Source organism: Cupressus sempervirens, chromosome 11, assembly GCF_028749045.1.
Source record: "Cupressus sempervirens isolate cs-2001-9-10 chromosome 11, ASM2874904v1, whole genome shotgun sequence".
Lineage (NCBI taxonomy): Eukaryota > Viridiplantae > Streptophyta > Pinopsida > Cupressales > Cupressaceae > Cupressus > Cupressus sempervirens.
Genome location: NC_143128.1, coordinates 135,895,805 through 135,917,209, shown reverse-complemented (window position 1 = coordinate 135,917,209; position 21,405 = coordinate 135,895,805). Strand labels below are relative to the sequence as shown.

The following is a 21,405-nucleotide window of genomic DNA, read 5'->3' as shown; positions in this document are numbered from 1 at the left end:
TCTTATGTCATAACCATATATCTTCCCATTATGCAAACAAACAAGTATCATTAGATATATCTACATAGAAAAAAATACCATTGGTTTGGTCTCCACTTTAAAAAAATTATCCTATACCAATATAGAATATAGTCTTCTTCTTCTTAAGTTGAACTTTGTAGCCTTAATTGTTCAAGTTTTCCACACTCAAAAAATTGTAGTTAAGTCCGTCAACTGAATAAGAATTTTGACATCTGATCTTATAAATTAATTTTATTGGTCATTTACCTTGCACAAAGCATGGTTTATAATTACCAAGCTTAACAATACTTCCTTTATGATGATCTAGGTTGATAAGTAGGAGATAATTTCCACAGCAAGTCAAATTGTAATATTGCTAGCAAGATTTAACTGTGTGATTTTGAGTCAGAGTCATTGACCCACATTTCATGAGTAGTGATTCAACATGAATCCATCTCTCATGAGAATAAATGGGACAATTAGCACTCTTTGGATCTAGGTCATGCTCATAGGGGTAAAGCACTGGGACTTCCTGGGAGGTCACCCATCTCAATACTACTCCAGCCTGAGTGTTCTTAACTATGGAGTTTTCTCCATGGTTAAACCTAAAGCTTGTAACCCCATTTACAAAACCTTCACCAAGTGTTGTGCCTTATGAACCATTCATTAGAAATCCCCTTAAGCTCATAAATTCATAAGTAGGATATAATTTCCACAACAAGTCAAATTGTGATATTGCTATCATGATTTAACTGTGTGATTTTGAGTCAGACTCATTGACCCATGTTTCATGAGTAGTGATTCAACATCAATCCATATCTCATGAGAATAAATGGGACACTTAGCACTCATTGGATCAAGGTGATGTAATGATTGCTAAGTGTCCCATTTATTCTCATTAGAGATGGCTTCATGTTGAATCACTGCTCATGAAACATGGGTCAATGAGTCTGACTCAAAATCACACAGTTAAATCTTGATAGCAATATCACAATGATCTAGGTTTACAGAATTACTTTCCATTCATCTGATGTGAACAACCACTATCAACTATCCATCTCTCACCTTTACACACATATGAAATGAGTGTAGTTTTCTCATCTTCATCAAAATCATCTTTAATAGCAACACAAACAATGTCTTCATCATTAATATTAGATTTTCTATCACTTTCTTCTTCAATAATGTAACAAGACTTCTTATCTTTTCCTTTGTAATCAGTGTATCCTTCATTGTATTTTCTATCTCTTCTTCCTCTGAACTTGTTGTCTTTCCTTTCATGCTTTTCATTCTTATTAGGATACCTTCTAGCAATATGACCAACTTTAATGCATGAAAAATGGATTATATGAAGTTTACCTTTGTACTTTCCTCTACCTCTTGGAAGTCTCCTAACCATTAATGCTTCAAGATCATCAAGATCATCATCAAAATATTCACTCTCACTAGTCTCATATTTTCCTTTCTTTCTATTAGACTTATACAAACCAATTATGACTTGAAAGAATATTCAATAGAAATGATATTAAAATTATCAAAATTTGACAATTCAAAGTAGTCAGTCTACCAACTAGACTATCCAAGGTTAGGTCATGATCAAGAGTACATCTTAGTTCTTGTATTGTAGAAAATTGAATAGAATAAATAGGAAGTAAGGTTCTAAATACCTTATTGATCATAGTCTCATCACTAATGTTTCCATTAGCTCCTCTGATAGCATTCACAACTTCTTTGATTCTTCCAACATATTGGGTAATGTTCTCACCTTCTACCATCTTCATGTCATCAAAATTTTCTCTCAAGATTTATAATTTGGATCTATGTACATTCTTATCCCCTCAATGGATATTTTCTAACATGTCACACATCTTCTTTTCATAATCACCTTTCCTTATTCCATCAAACTCTCAGTAGCTTAGGGAATATTCAATCTCCAATACTACATGATTTTTCTCATATTTCTTCTTTATATTATGTGTTTTCATGGGTGTAGGTATAGCAACATACTCATTCTCAGAATAGAATACTATTGAATCTATGATTCAAAAAATGTACAATTTCATCAAACTTTTCGATGCAGGAGAGTTCTTTGTGTTCATCTTGGGTATCTCTTCTTTTTTACATCTTGATCTTTAGCTTTAAGTCCCTTTAGGAACTTCTTTATACAAGAACAAACTCTCTGATACCAATTGTTAGAATGATTTATAATAACTGAGATAGGGGTATGAATCAATTATCCTTAGGTCTAGATGTACCAATTAAACTTTAGATGCTTCAACCAAATCAAATTTAAACATTGAGTAGCTCAGTCTCTATAGAAATATTTTAGTAACATAAAACTTGTAGTCTACTATCCCAATAATAATAAAATTGCAGTATGTAAAACATTAATAGTAAAATGTCTCAAATAACATCCACACAAGTATGACATTGAGATTTAATGTAGAAACCCAATTTTGGAAAAATGACCAACAACATATCACTAATAGTTTCACTCTTCTAAAGTGATCTCTATGAGGATCCAAACCTATTAAAGGCTATAATACACATTTTTATGTTTGACCTTGTTAAAGGATTTAATCACCATGTTAGGAGTGGCCTTGTTAGAGGACTTTACAACACTCCATTAGAATTTCACCTTGATTAAAGGATTTACAAATTATTGTTAGGTCAACCTTCATTAAAGGATTTCAAATTTATATAATGGTTAGAAAGTAATAGAAAATTGATTTGAATAAATACAACTCAGTTTACAAATACAAATCACAAAGTAGTTTATATTATGTTCCACTAACTATCCTCCATTATCATCTTTGTCTCTAATTTTCTTACCAACCTTTCGAGCAATCAAATGTCACTTTATGTTTTCTTCTTCTTCACATTCTTCTATTCAATTTTGGCATTAAATAGAGTAGTAGCACCAAACCTCTTCTATTTTAGCCCTTATACCTCCTTAAATAGGTAGCTAGATCTTTTACCACTTAAACATCATCATAAATCCCAAGGTTAGGTTAAATTCATTATATCCTTCCATTTTTTTGTTTCCTCTTTCCTCTTCTAGAAACTTATCCAAACTTCTCTTTGAATCCATTCATAGAAACACTCAAACATGGTTTCCCTTGAATTAAATGTTTCATCTCATTAATTCTTGTGTTCAGCATGCTTTCCATATTCCAAGAATTCAACTATGTTGGATTCAGAATGAAATTCCTTAAAAAACTATCAAATGTTAACACTTGGACAACACTATGTCCTTAACCTTGAACATCACTATACTGACTTTCTTGGCTTACACTATTTTCACTTAGTCCATTTACTAGTGTTTAGTCCAAACTTTCTATTAGTCTATCTTTTACTAGCACTCAAGCAATGCTGAATTTGATCAACTTCTACTATTTACTCAGTAGGCACTAACATTTCTTCGCTTCAACTATAAGTTCCTTAAATATTCTACATTGAATCTTCATTAACCATAATTATTTTTTCTTAATTGATAATCTCTTCTAGGCTTTGACATAACTCTCTTCCCCACTTAGTGTTATGATTAAACAACACATTATCTTTCCAATGTCTAACTGATCAAGTGCCCATTGTAATTCCACATAACTCAACCTTTCCACTAGATCCTCTTTTCAGGTAGAAAGTCTCTCACCAATAAGGTGTGACATGAATGAAAAAATAAAAATTGTTCCAATGGTAGTTCCAATATTTTATTCCCTAGAAGAAGACTAATGATGTTGTGCATGTGGAAAAATTATTTTTCAATGAAGTGGTGAGACTGCATGGTTTACCATAGAGCATAGTTTCATATTGAGACAACAAGTTTATTCAGTATTTCTAGTGTACATTGTGGAATAAGTTAAAGAGAAACTTAAAGTTTAGATTATCACATCATCTACTGGCTAGTCTGGGGAATTTGTTGAGATGTTTAATTGGAGATAATCCAATAGGATGAGATTTGATTTTACCATAGTTAGTCTTTGAATATAAGAACTTTGTCAACATGGGCACTAATAAATCACCATTCTAGATTGTATATGAAAGTAGTCCTGTAACTGATTTTGAATCTAGTGAGTTGGACAAAAAGGAGATAAGTAGAGCTACAACTAAGGATTTTGCAAAGTACTTGAAGAACATCCATGAGGAGGCAAGGAAGCACATTAACAAGATGAATACATATTACAAAGATAAGAAAAATGAGAAAAGGAGGCATAAGAAATTTTAGGTTGGGCATGAAGTCCTGATTCACTTGAGGAACAAGCAATTTTGAGTAGCTATATATTATAAGTTTAAAATGAAGAAGTTTGGACCATGTAGGATATTGAAGAAGCATGATTTTGTAAATGCCTATGAATTGGAATTTCCAATGAACTGGATATTTCATGATTATTTAAAATATCAAACATGACATGGTTTCATGAAGCGGGTGTAAAAGATGAGGTAATAGATCACTATGGATTATTTCTATAACTACTTCAGCTACAAAGGAGATTAAATGTATACCAAATAGTCATATTAATTAAAATAAAAGGAATGGGACATATGAATAATATCAGTTCAAATGGAAAGGATGGCCTATAGAAGATTCATCATGGTTGACAAGGAAAGAGGTTAGTAGTCTTGGCATTCCTCTGAACACTAGACGCATGACAAGGTCACTATGCAGATTTCCTTCCACTATCTAGATATAGAAATCCAGAGGAGGAAGATATATATATGTATTCCACTATGTAGATTTCCTTCCTTGATGGATAAAAAAATGCTAGATCTTGAAGAAGAAATGCTCATAATACAATTTTGAATTTTGAGAAGAGCTTGATAATTGCATTTAAAACTTGATAAATTCCTTAATTATGCTTTCTTGTTCTCCTTAGGTGTAAGAATGTTTATATTTGTGCACATGGATGTTAAAATAAAGTGTGCAAGCTTCCTTATATACAAGTTTTCATAATAAAAAATAATGCAAGCTAGAAGGGTAACTACATTTTACAATTTATAAATCCAAGGCAAAACTAGCCATAATAGTATAATATGTCAAGGTACAAATTGAGCTAGTTGACATATACCAAGATTACCCTAATGAGAGATAATCTTGGGGTCTCAAAAAATTGCCAAAAAATAGTTAGGAAACAAGGGAAAAAAATGGGAGAAAGGGTCACTTGAGCATAAATGTATCCATGGACCATAAAATCACTAAACGGTGGAAGCTAAAAAGTTTGATAAGATGGGTGCTTCCATTTTAAGATAGTATAACTACATACTTCTTATCTATGATAAGGATGGTTCTTATCCAATTCTTATAAGGAAACATTGCAATATTCTTCCTCATTCTCTACATTACCATTCCTTAAAATTTGATATTTAAGTGTGGATACTTTGTCATAACTTTTTGAGAAGATATATTTTCCGTTTGAGGAGATACATGACTCTTTCAATTGTTTGTTATGTAATTTTCTAGGATATTCTATATTCTCATCTTCAATAATGTATGGTTGATTATGCCAACATTACACATCAACATGGAGACCTCTAAGTAGAGTTTAAATACATCATCGATGTTTATTTTTCTTCCAACATATTATTATGATGTTTGGGGAGACTTTTTTCATATTTCTTTGGTCATGTTTCTTCCTAAGGAGGATAATGTTGTTTGTTGATTGTTCATCATATTCTACATCTAGTTTTGAGAATCTAATGTTGAATTAACATTATAGAGAAATACATCATCTATTCTATTTTCAGTTTTTGCAATATCTTATTTGGGTGATGGATATTAAAACATTTTAGATCACATGCAAATATTATATTTTAAGGAGTGGCTTGTTCCCACTAGGTTTTACCTCTTTATGCTTTCCTCTCCTTAGGCTTTAGTCTCCATAATTATACATAAGGGTGGGTGTTAGTGGAAAAATTTTATTTGATTTTTTTACATCCAAATTTTATTCTCATAAGTAAAAACTTTTCATTTTATTACAATTTTGATTCTTGGAAAAATTGTTGCCATTATTAATGGAGTGACTTAAAAAAAACTTATAAAATTTGTCAATTTTATTCTTGCTCTAAACATTTCACTTTTCATCTGCATATTTATTTCTTGCTTTTCTAGCTAGATATAGATTGTTAATATTTAGTTTAAAAATTATAATAGGCTCACTTTAATTGAATAAACATGTGATATTATCCCACTCAGTGTTGTTGAGGATCAATCAATGTTTAACCTTTGTTATCATTGTAGTGCTAGATTATCTCTATGCTAGATCAATTTGGTTTGACGAGCATGTTGGTAAGTGCCTTAGACACCTGCACAACTCTTCTCAACATAATTGTGTTGTAAAAAATATCTCGCTATCATATTTGGCAATCAAAACTAAAAAGTGAACCGCACATTCTAGTAAAAAAAAAACCAAAAGAGTGCAAATTTTTCTTCAAGATTTCTTGATATGGGCTCGCAAAAAAAATGCAATAACTTGAGTAACCACATAGGTGGACCAAATCTTGACCCCAACCTATAGAAAATTAAAGCCAAACAATATATATATATTTATGGTGAACCAATGATACAACATTTATCATTTCAATCAATCAGTTATAACAAATAAATAGAATTCAAAGGAAACATATTAAATTCTTTGAAGACATTGCCGCCACCATACAATAAATGATATGGAAATGTATAGACAAATGTGGTTTCTTAGTTTACATCAATACAAACAAATTAATAGGTCAAATGTTTAAATTGAATGGAAAAATAAAATCATTGAATTCTTTGAAGACATGGCACCCACCACATTGAAAAAGTTAGGGAAATCTAAAGACTTTTTTGTTCTTATTTTACATCCATATAAAGAAAATCCAAAATTAATATGCTAGATTATTAAATTGAGCAATAATTTCTATTGAAATATTTCAACACATTTCCCCCACCATATCACAAATATTATGAAAATGTATAGAGTAATGTGTTTCCTTATTTTACATCAATACAAAAAAAATGAATAGACCAAATTCTTAAATTCAGTGGGAAAGTTTTTTTGTTAAATTCCTTGAAGACATGACTCCCATCACATCAAAAAAAAATTGAAATCTATAGACCTTTCTTGCAGTTTACATCCATATGAAGAAAATAAAAAATTAATACCTAAGATTCTTAAATTCAATGAAGACATTCCCCCAACCATATACTAATTTATATTTCTTAGTTTGCATCCATATGAACAATATACAAAATTAATACACTAGATTCATAAAATTTGGTGAAATTTCTAATGAATTCTTTAAAGACATGGCTTGACCATATTAAAAAAAGTTAGACATGGGCACACCATATTGAAAGAGTTTTGTTTTCTCTTAGATCCATACAAATAAAACACTGAATAACATGGACTATTATCCTAGAAATTATAGAGTTTGTTTGGAAATTGAAGATTGGGAATTGTCATTTCTAGGTTATCTTAAAGATGATATGTTGGGAACCATTATTTTCTATGATCACCCACACATACGTAGAGGGATAAAAAGAATCATTGGGCATGAAATTCTCTTTCCTTAAAGAAAAAGAATTATCTACCCTTCTCAGATTTTATCAATTTTTTTTTCTAATGTTTTTGACTTGCTACAATCTTCATTCCATCTAGAGTTGATAGTGAGTAGGTTTGTTAAGCCTAGTTTTCTGCAAGGTGGGAAGCTTGTAAAGTATTTCCTAAAATATGATCTTTGGTATGGCACCACTCTCATAGGAGGTTTATTTCATCACCATTCTCCTCTCAAAAATCATGGTGTTTATGTGGTTTTCAAGAACATTAAAAAGACTCTTGAGAGGTAATCATTTTGACTGGTTAAGGCTAAATTAAAACAATATGGTGCTCACTTATCAAGAGAATATGTGAATAGTGTGCATCAAGTGGTTTTTTCAATTTTGGATCTTTTGGAACATGACATTTCTTAGGCACCCATATCCTTGCAAGCTTTGGCCCCTCTATTTCTCACTCCTGATCTTACTCTTAAGCTTGGATATTCTAATCCTTTAGTAGGCTTTATGGAGGATTAAGGCATTTTATTATGCTATGAATTTTTCCTTCATGGTTTTGTCTTTTTTGACTTTCATAGGTTTCTAAGTGTTTTTCTTCCAACTTTTGGATTTGGTCATTGATGAAGGACAAGCGCTTTGTTTATAGTGGGGTTCTCTACTTTTTTGAATTTATGATGTCACATTTGGTTGTAATATGTCTTGTAAGGAAAATTATATGGGGAAAGGCATTTTTTGGACTTTAGTATTTAGGATTCTGGTGGTAGTTGTAGACTTCTACTTTTCTCTCTTCTATTAATTGTAAAATGGAAGAAATTATCTTGGGATTCTATTACCCAGATTAGCAATCCTGCATTTATGAGATTTTTTTTTCTGGATGGGGTTATGAATGGAGTTTTTCTTCCTAGTTATTTTCTCTAGGAGCTCCTTATGTTAGAATAAGTGTATTTGTTAAAAAATGGATATCTGTGTGTATATATACATATATATACATTATATATATATATACATATACATACATATATACATATACATATATATAGATATACATATAAAAATATATACATACATATATACATATATATACACTTATATAGACATATAGATACACACACACACACACACACACACACACACACACACACATATATTTCAAGTGGTCCTATCACCTTAAAAAAAAACACCCATTAACATGCTATATTCTTAAATTGGAGGAATTATGTGATGAAATGGCCCCAAGATATGGAAATGTATAGAAATTTTTTTGTTTGTTTAAATCTATATGAACAAAAGGCCAAATTTATACACTAAGCTTATTTAAATTGATACATATAAAGAATCAAATTATACTCTAATTTTTTTAATTTATTTTTAAAAATCTATTGAATTCATTGAAGACTAATTTTTAACAAATTGAAAATGTACACAATGGTAGTTTTAATCAATACTTGAAGTTCTCAAGTTAGTTAAAAATAATCTATTGAATTATTTGAAAACGTGACTTTTTACATATTGGAAAAGACTAATTGTATTCTTCTTTCTTTTAGTGGAAAAGAGTTTAAATTAATATTGTAAGTTCTTAAATTAAGTTTAAAAAAAAATTCATTGAATTCATTGAAGACATTATTTTTTATATATTGGAAAAGTTATGAAAATATATTAGACTAATAGTTTTAAATTAATATTCTAATTTCCTAAATCTATGAAGAAAAATCTATTAAATTTTTTAAAAACATGACTTCACACATATTGAAAAAGCTATGCAAATGTATAAAGTAATTCTTCCAAAATTTATCTATATGATCAAAAGACTAAATTAATAGACTAAATTTAAATTTTTTATTTTAAAAGCTAAAATTTATAAATATAGAATTAATCTATTTACTTCCCTTTCCATAGAGACAAACAAAAACCAAGTTAGATAATCTTATTCCTTAAAAATACTTCTATAGTCTCCCATGATACGTCCCTCAATAAAGCTAATGAAGAGACGTAACCAACCTTACAATGGAAATATACTGACTAACCTGTTCTCTTTTATTTCTATTCACACAACCAAAATCGAAATTATAGAGCAAAAATCTTACCTCCTCTCTTCTACAAATACCTCCTTAATCACAAAGCTTTCTCAAATGCATAGCATATCTTGGGGTTTCGGATAGGAAAAGGTATAATTATCTCTCCATTTGAGAAGAAAATCAAAATGGTTGTCAGCTGCTTGGCCCTGCCTACACTGCCGGAAGCAGAAGGGTTCTTGCATGTTTCATAGAGAAAGATATTTAGTTCGAAATTGTTCCTATTGATATAATTAAAGGGGAGCATAAGAAACCAGAGTTCCTGGCCTTACAAGTAGGGATTGTTTCTTATAATATATTTTTTTTCTTTTGTTGGTTTTGTAATAGTCCAATTTATACAGTTATAAGGTTAAGCTTATTGATTTGAATTTGTCTTTGTATGATGTGTGATGCAGCCATTTAAAAAAGTTCCAGTAGTCCAGGATGGAAGTCTCACACTCTTTGGTAATGATTTTGATTGTGTACTTATTTATGGGTATTTCATTTTATTCTCATTTAGCTAGCATGCAGTATGCTTTGATTCAAAACTTATGTTGGTAGCTCAGATAATTGCTTTCTTGTGATTAATCTACTTGTATATGTGCAAAATTTTCTGGGTAGTGCATCTACCATTGATATGGTCATTGCAAACATATAAATCAGATTTGGTTTGTGTAGATCTGAGTTTATATGAATTGGGTATGTGTAGAATCAAGGGCTATCATAAGGTACTATGCTGAGAAATATGCAGGACAGGGGACTCCTTTGTTGGGGAAAACCCTAGAGGAGAGAGCATTGATTGAGCAATGGCTTGAAGTTGAAGGACAGTACTATAGTCCTCATGCTACTGCATTAGTCTATCAGATAATATTTGCCCCAAGGATTAATGTGCCTCAGGATAAGCTATTGATTGAGAGCAGTGCTCAAAAGTTGGGGGAAGTGTTGGATGTGTATGAAGAGAGGTTGTCAAAGAGAAAATACTTGGCAAGGGATTTTTTCAGCCTTGTTGATCTGTCTCATCTTCCATTCACTGACTATATAGCTAATGCTATCGATCAGGGATATCTGATCAGGGATAGAAAACATGTGAATGCATGGTGGGAGGATATTTCCTCTAGGCCTATATGGAACAAGGTTTTGGCCATGTGAAACAATGAATCATGTGGCTTAGGTTTCAAAGTTTCACTGTGTGTTTTGCAAAATAGTGAAACCCTCATCTACACTGTAGATGATGGAATGCTGCTGCCTTTCATGTTCGAATGTTTTACTCTGTTTTGCAAATTAATAAGACCCTTGTCTAAATGATGTCTCTTGTGTTTCATATTTTGTGTTAATAACATAATTTCCTTTTTTGAATTGCTTGTGTCTTTTAACTCTGAACCTATGGCATTTTGATTGTAATGTTTAATTTGTATTTACGTTAAGTTCTCTCAAAAATAAAATAAATCAAGATAGAAAAATGAGTTTCTCTTCCAATTTATTTCTTCTTAACAGTTGTTTCTCTTTTCTGTGGCATTTTGATTATAACACATGGCTATACTTAATTTTTATTCATGTTAATTATTCTTTTTAAAACTGAAATTAATGAAGATGAAAAAAAATCAATTTTCCATCATTTTTTTCCACTTTAACAGTTGTTTGTCAATTTTCTCTAGCACGATTGGAACATTATTTAGTAATCAATTAGCAATTAACTCTGTCAATGATTCTTATATTGAGAGCATTAACTAGATTGCATGGATATCTTAAATATCCATTACACCTACTTCATGTATTGGGTATTCAGTGGAAAGCATCATAGTTAAAGACTTGTTATATGATTTAAGTTCTATTTGTTCATGTTTAAAGTCTGCTTTCTCTGTTATCTATCTAAACATTCATTACATATTATTTCTACAAATATATAGCAAATCTAAAACCGAAAAGAATACATTACATTTGCAAATTTTACAACTGTTTTAGTTTTGAAACTTTTTTTGAAGTATTAGATAGCAGCCAATAAAGATGGTCTGATCCCAGTTATCTACCCTATGCCATCTTTAAATTTCAAAAAATAAATATGTCCATAGCATAATTGACGATACTATCATTCTTAATCTAATATACATAATAGACTGCTTAATCTAATATGTATAACAGACTGTAAACTAGATCGGCAGCTCCTAAACAAAATGCCATGACAACTATAATTGTAGATTTTTTAATAAAAATGATATACCCAAATACCCAAGTACCTGGTTCGCGTGGCTTTATACTATTTAATGGTATTTGAAGAAATTGTAAAAATAGTGCATGGACAGTGTACATGCAATCTTAGTTGTATCAGATTTGATGAACAGGCTTACAAATCTAGATTATTTTAACTTCAATGACGATCTTTTAAGATTCTAATATTGAACTTTCGTAAAAAAAAGCATTAATAGATAGTTGGTAAAAGAAACCTTTCAATAAATGAAGAAGAAACTGGAAGAACAAGTAGTATTGACATTCAGTGTTTGTGTAACTCTAAGAAATTGTATTCAATAATTGGTAAGGATGATGACATGAAGTATAAAAATATATCCACCAAGATTTAAATCCAACAATTGTTAAAGGATGGTGACATGAAGTATAAAAATATATCCACCAAATTTTAAATCTAATAAGTGCATTTGACTTAAATTAAACCTGCCATATACCTGAAAAGATCTACGTTAGAAAATAAAATAATTTCAAAAAATCAATGTGATCGGGATGATAGAAGATTGTTGAGTTTGTAAAGAGATTTTAAAACCGTGAAAGATGCAACACTAATCGGCAACATTTCTTAGGACTCATTTATCAACACTTCCCATTTTAGCAAAGGATATGATCGTGGAAGTCAGCAATTTAAGCCTCTCCCTCGGTTTAAGGCAGTCAATGTATCGGACTTTCCCTGCACTTCGACATAAAATTTCTTGCAAGCATTCTACCCAAAGAGATATTTAGAGTAACTATATAATCTACAATTTACAATTTATAGTTAAAATACTTTTCACAATACATGAATTCATTTTGATGAATGAAGGGAATATAGGGTAAATAATTTGATCTAAATAATAAGAAAATTTATGGCTTATAATCTATATAACAACTTGTTATTTTTACATCTTATTGTACTTATATCGTAGGCTAGTACTATTGCGTTTAAACCAATCACATGATAGGTTTTGTATTATAAGAGCCCTTTTTTTCAGAGGTTCTCCATATTACTATTTTTTTTTTTTTTTCTTAAATTCGTATCAAATGCATAGTTATGTGGCACTTTTAAATTATATCTTAATTTATAATTAATCTTTTACATAAATTGTCAATAGATTATATTTGAATTTATTATAAAATTTTGCTAAATTTAATAAATTAAAATAGTTTTATATAAAAATAGATATAAATATCATTCTTTTATATGTAAATAATGGTAATTAATTACGGAGCCATTCCCTTGCATCATGCCATGCATAGCCCATCATACATGTATGCTATATTGTTAGTCTTTTGTCTTTCATAGTGAGTCTTAATTGAAAATTCTTATGGATATTAATTAGGATTAAAATTTAATATTTTAAAATCAAACAAAGATTTAAAATTACTTTACCTTTCTACTGTGAATATAATACAATATTTATCCTTCAAGTTAATTTTGAAGATTTTTTCACACTATGAAATACTTTATTCATTATACTTTATTTTTTTCATGAGTAGACCTTTTCTATTAATTTAAAACTTTAAAGATACATATTCACAAAAAAGAGGCTGAAGATCAACTATTTATCAAAAAACATATATAAACAGAAATAAAAAAATTTCCAAAGGAGGGGCTTTGTCATTAGAACTCCAAAAATCCTTGGGGTTACTGGTTCACTCAAGAGGAGCCCAACCATTAGTAGCAACAACATATTTATCTTTGTCTTTATCTTCCTTGGCCCTCAGAGGAGAAATGGCTAAATCCAGCTAGGGGAATGCCCACTTGGAGTCAAGGTGAGCAAATGACCAACCTGCATCAACGATAGTAGGGGGAACCATCAAGAACCAACTCGAGCCTAACCTTTGAAGAGATGAGGCCAAGTGGTGATGGTCACAGAAGCCACCACTGGGAGAGTGGCAATGAGGCTCTGACTTAGAGGTCTACGAGTAACAAGTAGAACTAATCTGGCCTCTCTAGTGACCACAAAGAGGAGTACATTCATCGGATAAAGCATCTACAGGAACTCGTGCAACCACACAAGGGGTATTTCCCTAGTGAGCTAGTAGCTCCTGCAGGTGAGCTACTTTGAGCTTGACTTTGTTAGTTTGTACTTGTATTTGTATCATGACATTATTACATATATGTGCTTTAGAGTACATTGGAACATAGATATCAAGAAAGTTGCGAGAGAATAAAACAACATTTTGATCTTTCTAGATTGTGAACAATATCTCCATTCTAAAAGCATATCTCTAAAAGGGAGCCTAGGAGCATCACCTAGAACCACCATATGCCAAGTGAAGGCCTCTCGATGAAAAAGCCTAAAGAAGTGAAAAATACAGAGCCAATAATTCTAAGTTCTTCTGAAAAACCAAAATATATGCAAAAATCTTTCAGTTTGGCCACAAAAAGGGAATCTAGGATTAGGAACTCCCAGATGTTGGAGCCAAGGATCCAAAGACAAGCCCTGAAAGAGGAGACACTGGATCAAGTGATAAATCTTTGGCTCAATGATAGTACACTAGATAGTGGCAAATCTAAGACTCCAAGTCTTATGTGAAGAATGTAAATGCCAATGCTGATTGAGGGTATTAACCATCATAAGATGGGGCACCAGCCACCAATACCCTAGCCTAGGCTTGTAAGTTCTAGTCAATTGAGCGGTAGGGTACCAATTCCAATCTTTCTACCAAGGGTAGAATGAGTGAATTCCAAGCTTGTGTAACAAAATGGGAGGAACCATAAAAAATAGAAGATCAATAGTTTGTCAATCTAGATAGATAACTCAAAATTGCACCTACAAATCCTCCCATGAGAGAAGGCTCATTGTAACCCTAGAGAATAAATATTTGGGTATTTTTATACCCTTGCAAAATAAATGCAAAGTAGTAGCTCCTTGAATCTTGGCCAAAGGTTTTTTTGATTCATCGAGAGCCCATCTCTTAATCCATTACCAACCTAGAAAAGTGAAGGATTAATGGCTTGCTAGGATCCCCAAATGCTCTTAGCAATAAAAGTGCCCTAAATTTGAATAGGTTTAGAAGTCACAAGAATGGTTTGAAAAGTAATCCCCTTCCAAGCTGGACAATTAACCAAAAAGCCTAAAGAAATGCAGTGTAATAACAATATTTTTCAAGCCTCATCTCAAGTTAGAGCCTATACAACCCATTTGGCATAGAGGGTTATCCCCTTCTTGTGGGTGGATAACAAGCCAAGACCACTAGAATCCTTGGGTAAGCAATAGAAGTCCTAGGCCACTCTATGAAAGCCATGTTGCATAGCATTAAAGGCCTAGAGAAAGTTCCTGAGAAGATGTTCAAGCTTAAGGTACAAGGTTTTGGAGGGAGCCCAACAAGAAGAATAATAGACATGACTAGCAACAAGAACTTTGGAGCATATTTGAAACTTTCTCGCAAGTGACAGGGACTTAGTGATCCAATATTCCACCTTCTCAATTTGAGCAAGCACAACATTTCACAACCCCACTGAAGATGCTTAAAAAGAAAAGGGAATGCCCAAAAATTTAAATATTTCACCATGTTGTACCCATTTCCATCCATAATACTATAACCAGTTAAGGCCTAGCAAAAAATATTATTGGTAGCAAAGGGTTTTGTACTATTGGATAGTCAACCCTAGAGCAAGACAAAAAGTATCTAAACATTGTAAAGCATTGGCAATATTCTCCTTATCCTCATTCAATGTGAGGAAAGAATCATTCATGAAATGGCCATTAAAAAACTAAGTGGTCAACTCTAGTAAAGAAATACCATGCACTAGACCTTGTGAGATGGTAGTGGCTAGCACATAACCAAAGCCCTCAGTTGCCAAAACATAGAGAGAACGTGTGAGAGGAAAACCTTGGTAGATAGATCTAAAGAACCCAAAAGCTTTATACTGAAGACCATTAATGATGATGCAAGAAGAAGCATCCCCAAATAGCATCTGCACCGATTGACAAAATACTAGGCCAAAACCCAAAGCTTGAAGCATATCAATATTCTCCAGGCTTTTGTGTGTCATTATACTTAATTTTTATATATAATATTTTTGCCTTTTATTTAATTTAATTTGTAAAACCAAAAGAGAATATATTTAATTTATTTATTTGAATTGATTTATTATTTATTTTTAAGTTATTTTAATCAAATTAAAAAATATATTTTATTTGAATTCATTTAGTGTTCTTTAAATCTTTCAATTGAAAAAAATTAATATACAAACTTTTCTTATCAAATACTTTATAAATACAAATTGATACAACTTTCTCTAGATAATAGTATTAAAATTTTATTTATTTGAAAAGGGAAATTATATCTACTTAAAGAAAAATTATTGTATAAGAGGAAATTCAATTTTTTTTTTTTTTTTTATGATTCCATAATTCTATACTAGTTAAAATCAATAAATTTGACTAATGTTATTGTTGCAATTTAATTGATTATAAAGTACTAAAAAATTTATAATTCATTACAGTTAAAATAATAAAATAGATTAAATAATTTAATGTAACATGTACACGATTATAAAAATTGTTACTATGATGAAAATGATAGAAATTGAAAACTACCTATAACTTTATCAAAATATAAAAATAACTACATATACCTAAGGAAAATGCAAACTCTATTGTGAACTCTAAATATTCAAACTTGCGCATTATACTCAAACTTAATATTTAATATGTTTCTTTCAAATACATTTTAAAAATGAGACCAAAGAAAGATTATATAAAAGTAATAATATAATCTATTTTTAAAATCAACAAATTTGACTAATGTTATTGTTGTAATTTTTTATAATTCATTACACTAAGATAATAAGTTAAATTAAATAATTTAATCTAACATGTACATGATTAAGAAAATGATAGAAATTTAAAACTCGCCAATAACTTTATTAAAATATAAAAATAACTAACATATACTGTAGGAAACTCTAAACTCTATTTGGGATTTAATTTTCCATACATAATTAATTTCTTTACTCTATTTCAAACTTAATATAAATTCAAATACATTTTTAAAATGATTGATTAATTAATTAATTCTAAAATGATTTTTTAATTAATTATTTTTTAAATGAGACTAAACAAAGATTATATAAGAAAAATAATATAATTTATTTTTTTAAATCAATAATTTTATATGAAATTTTAAGGAAAAATAAAACAAGATCATAATTTAACTAAAGAAAAATTAAAATAAAAAAAGTTAAATTAAGTGGAACAAAAATATTGTAGTGGATTAATATAATGAATAAACCATTTTGTTTAAGAATTTGTAAAATTTTCAATTTGAATTAAACAATTTAAAATAACTTAAAAATAATAAAAAATTAAACAATAACTTAATTACAAAGTTTAATTTAAATATATTTTTAAAAAGTTTTTAAACTTTTTTAGATATAATCAATAAACCATTTCATACTATGAAAAAAATTTGAATGATAAATACTATATTATATTGACAGTAAAAAGGTAAAGTAATTTAAATCTTTAGAATGATTTTAAAATATTAACTTCTAATAAGACTAAGTGTGAAAGGAAAAAGACTCTTAGTTTGTTTGCTGTGATGTAGTGTGAATTACATACATGTATGGTGTATGGTGGGCTATGCATAGCATGGGGTAGGGAATTCATCATTGCATAGCCAACTCCATTAATTACTACAAACTTTAATGCATTACAATTGATGTAATTTGTAAATACAAATTATATTTAATAATATTATTATTGAATCACAAACAAAAACATCTTTTAAGAATTACTTATATGTATTCTATTCAATCTTTTGTAATTTTTTATTTCTTTCTATAAAAATAAATTCTCACAATTATAAATATCATATTAAATAAATATCTAGTATTGATGGAATGTGCTCCACTCAATACATATAATTTTATGGACATATTCTAACTCAAAACTATTTAATTTGGGAGAATATATATGGAAATGCAATTTTTTTAAAACTATTCTATCTAATTACTTTAAAATTTTATTTATTATAAATTTATTTTTACAATAATTTTATTATATTGAATAAAATTTATTAAAAATATACTTCATATTAATAATTATATTCAATAAAATCAATACAAATTACTATAAGGAAAGTACATGTCACTATGTTACACTTGTTATACTTGTGTACATCTTAATGATGAATCATAGAGTGTGATAGAAATGTTTAAATAAATATAAACTTAATCAAATCCATAAGCATTAGGAGATATTTGATAATTCAAAGAGTTAAATTCAACATTAAAGGTATCAACAATATTGGAAAGGTTGTTTCCTATACTTCAGTTTAATGGAAACTTTGTCCACCACAATATATCTTACATCTTCTTGTTCTAATCATGCAAATTAGAAATTAAATTCAATGGATGTATCCTAGATGAGTGTTTATATATATTGTTTTGATAGTTTTTTTGGGAGAATGTGAGCTATATCAACTTCAAGATGCTAAAGTTGACATCTCATTTCCATTAAATATCGACAAATATTGGGCTTTTTTGCATAGAGAATGAAAACATTTGTTATGTCAAGGTTCATCAATAGGTCTAACATTCTTTTAAGAATCATAATTTAATCAAATCATGTTTTTCTTTAAGTGGTCATGTATGTGTACTTATTTATTATCAAAGAAAAGTATTACTCATATTAATTTGATATAAGGTCTATGTTCTGTAAGAATTATTTATTTTTTACTTGAACATTTTGAGTTTACATGTTTTGGCTAGCACTTTTATGGCATTCTAGCTTTCAATAATTTCTTATCTTAACCCACATTATGATTTGTTATTTTAAATGTTTGGACTATCTCTTTTTCCTATTAGCTTGATGATTCAATTTTCAATTCAAACTTCAGAAAATTTTTAGTTCTAAGCGTACTTAACAAATGTCAACATTTTTGGATATGCAATACCCTTGGTGCCCTATTTATAGGATCTTTCACTCATTAGTATAAGGTTTCCTTAAAATATTGGAAATGGGTGAATACATCTATGAAGATAAGAGGGAATTAGTTCAATGGAATAAAGATAAAGCACTAACATGAAATGATATATATGCACTCACTATTTGACCCTATTCAACATTTCTTAATGATTGCACAAATGACTCATGTAGAGTAGAAATTGATTATCAATGGTAGAAACCCATTTTTTCCATACATTGGAATACAAAAAATATCATCATTAGACCAAATCTAATTTTTGCAACTGAAAAGGATGAAGTAATAAAATTCCAAGCTCTAGCCAAAGGGGGTTTAGGGTATTCCTTATGTGGGTAGGAAAATATTTTTAAAGGGTCAAAACACAAGCCTATGTCACCATTTTGTAAAGGAAAAGGCTAGCAAAAGTATAATTGTTCACCTTCAATGACATAAAATTGGTATTATTATTTTGAATTTGAAAATGAAGTAAACTAATGAAATGTGTAGAAAATGATGAAGTTTAGGATTATAATTTTTAATAATTATTTGGAATAATAATTGATATATATTTTCCTGATTTTCATAGACACATTTTTAGCTCTTAAAAAATGTTGAAAATTGGGGGTCTAGTTCCCACCACAAGACATTATGGAAATAAACTTATTTCCCTTTGATCTTAGACTATGTTTTACATAATATATATATCTAGAACAATCAAAAATAAAAATTGGCTTTAGGCCTATATTTTCTCTTTTATAATGATTCAAGTTTCAACTCATCCAAAATTGATAGTTTTCATCTCCCACTATATTTTTCAAAACAAATCTATTCTAACCAAGAGAAATTTTATACATTCTTGAAGAGAGTTCTTTCCTCTATAAGATCATATAATTTTTAAATTTTTTTAATATTATTTAATATTTTTTCTTTCTCAAAATTGACATCCTTTTCAGTGTTTAAATACGTGCTTGTAGAATTTTTTAATTACAATATACTATATCTAATTAAAACACTATAAACTTTATAGGAGAATATTATTGACTTTGGGCTCTATAAAATGGTGTTTATATATTATTAAAAAAATCATAAAAATAGTAAGAGTTACTGAAATGCCACTTTTCTGAAATAATTTGATTTCTTTAGTAATTGGATAGAAATTAGTATAAAACACACATTTAATAGACATTTCTTATTGGAAAAGTTTGAGACCATATATAACTTAGCTAGAATGAATTTATCTAGATTATATGTTTGAACAAAAAGTATTTTTAGATAGAAATACTCAAATCTAGCCATTCTAATAAGTCAACCTGAAAGGTGACATCGCTTTGTACAAGATAAAGCACTAACACGAAGTGATATATATGCACTCACTATTTGACCCTATTCAAAATTTCTTAATGATTGCACAAATGACTCATGTACAATAGACATTGGTTATCAATGAGAGAAACCCATTTTTTCCATACATTGGACTACAAAAAAAAAATCATTAGACCAAATCTGATTTTTACAACATAAAAGGATGAAGAGACAAAATTCCAAGGTCTACCCAAAGGCGGTTTAGGGTATTCCTTATGTGGATAGGAAAAGAAAATTGTATGACATGTATGATAATGACCAAGGGCAAGATGCAATAGCAGGTTTTATTAACCTAATTTATCAAAGTAAACATCAAAACTAGAAGTAGGAATGTATGCACCTAAAAATGAAGGAGGAATAATGTACTTGAAGGTTGATTTTTTGCCTAATAGAGTTCAAGAAGATTATAATATTTGCAACTCAATGGTATGCTCTAGGTACAAGTCAATTTAGTTGGACATATACCTAGGTATAGGTCAAGTTAGTGTGACATAGACTTAGGTATAGGTAAAATTTATAACATATATACCCAAAACATATAAAATAAAAACTAGTAAAGTTAATCTAGAAAACTCTTATGATTATCCTTACTGCTTTGCTATAGGATCTAAACTCTAAATATCTAGGTCTAGGTAAAATTCACAATATATACACAAAATTATCAGAATCTAAAATTGAAAAATTGATATCAAAAGTTCTCTCAAATAGGTTCCAAAATCTATAGCCATGTTTGTATTTTAAACTAGCACCTACACATAAGATAAAAGGGGAATTTGTTGGGGAAAGGAACTTCCCTTGGTCAAGGCCTTTTATATGAATTAACATTGAAATATAATTAAAAGTAATGTTAGTTAAGATAGGAAATTATTGAAGCAAGTTAGTCTAATGGAATAAAATATAGTTAGTCTATGGAACCATGGAGGAGAGATAAAATGTTGGTTTTTTTGGAGTCCAAGTTATTGCATCAACACTTGTAACTAAAAGTTTTTTTAGTCTATGGAACCATGAAGGAGAGACAAAAAAAATTATGGATGGCAAGGGATAGAAAATTTTATTTTGTTTTAGGAAATCCATGAGAGATAAAGAGAAGACAGAAGAAGAAGAAGTGTTGATGCTCTAGAAGATTATTTTATGGTAGTAAGATTCACCTTGAGAGGTTTGTGTGTATTGATAGATTTATGTGTATATGCACCTGATAAATGGATGCAAGTAACTTATATCATGAAGGTTTATTTGTATATGTGCACTTCATAGATGTATATAGATCACTTATACCATGAAGATTGTCCTTTTGTGTGGACCACATGGATGGATATAAATCAT

At 29.6% G+C, this 21,405-nt stretch overlaps 1 pseudogene across 1 annotated transcript in view; it reads left to right on the top strand.

Annotated features, from left to right (window-relative positions):
* The window catches only part of LOC149528571 (glutathione S-transferase F10-like), an 80,691-nt pseudogene extending 69,810 nt beyond the window's left edge, over positions 1 to 10,881 (top strand). Inside the window, exons 2-4 of the transcript XR_016358351.1 lie at positions 9,740 to 9,874; positions 9,996 to 10,044; positions 10,289 to 10,881. The product of XR_016358351.1 is annotated as a glutathione S-transferase F10-like (transcript). The remainder of the gene's footprint in view (positions 1 to 9,739; positions 9,875 to 9,995; positions 10,045 to 10,288) is intronic.
* Positions 10,882 to 21,405: the final 10,524 nt, after the last annotated feature.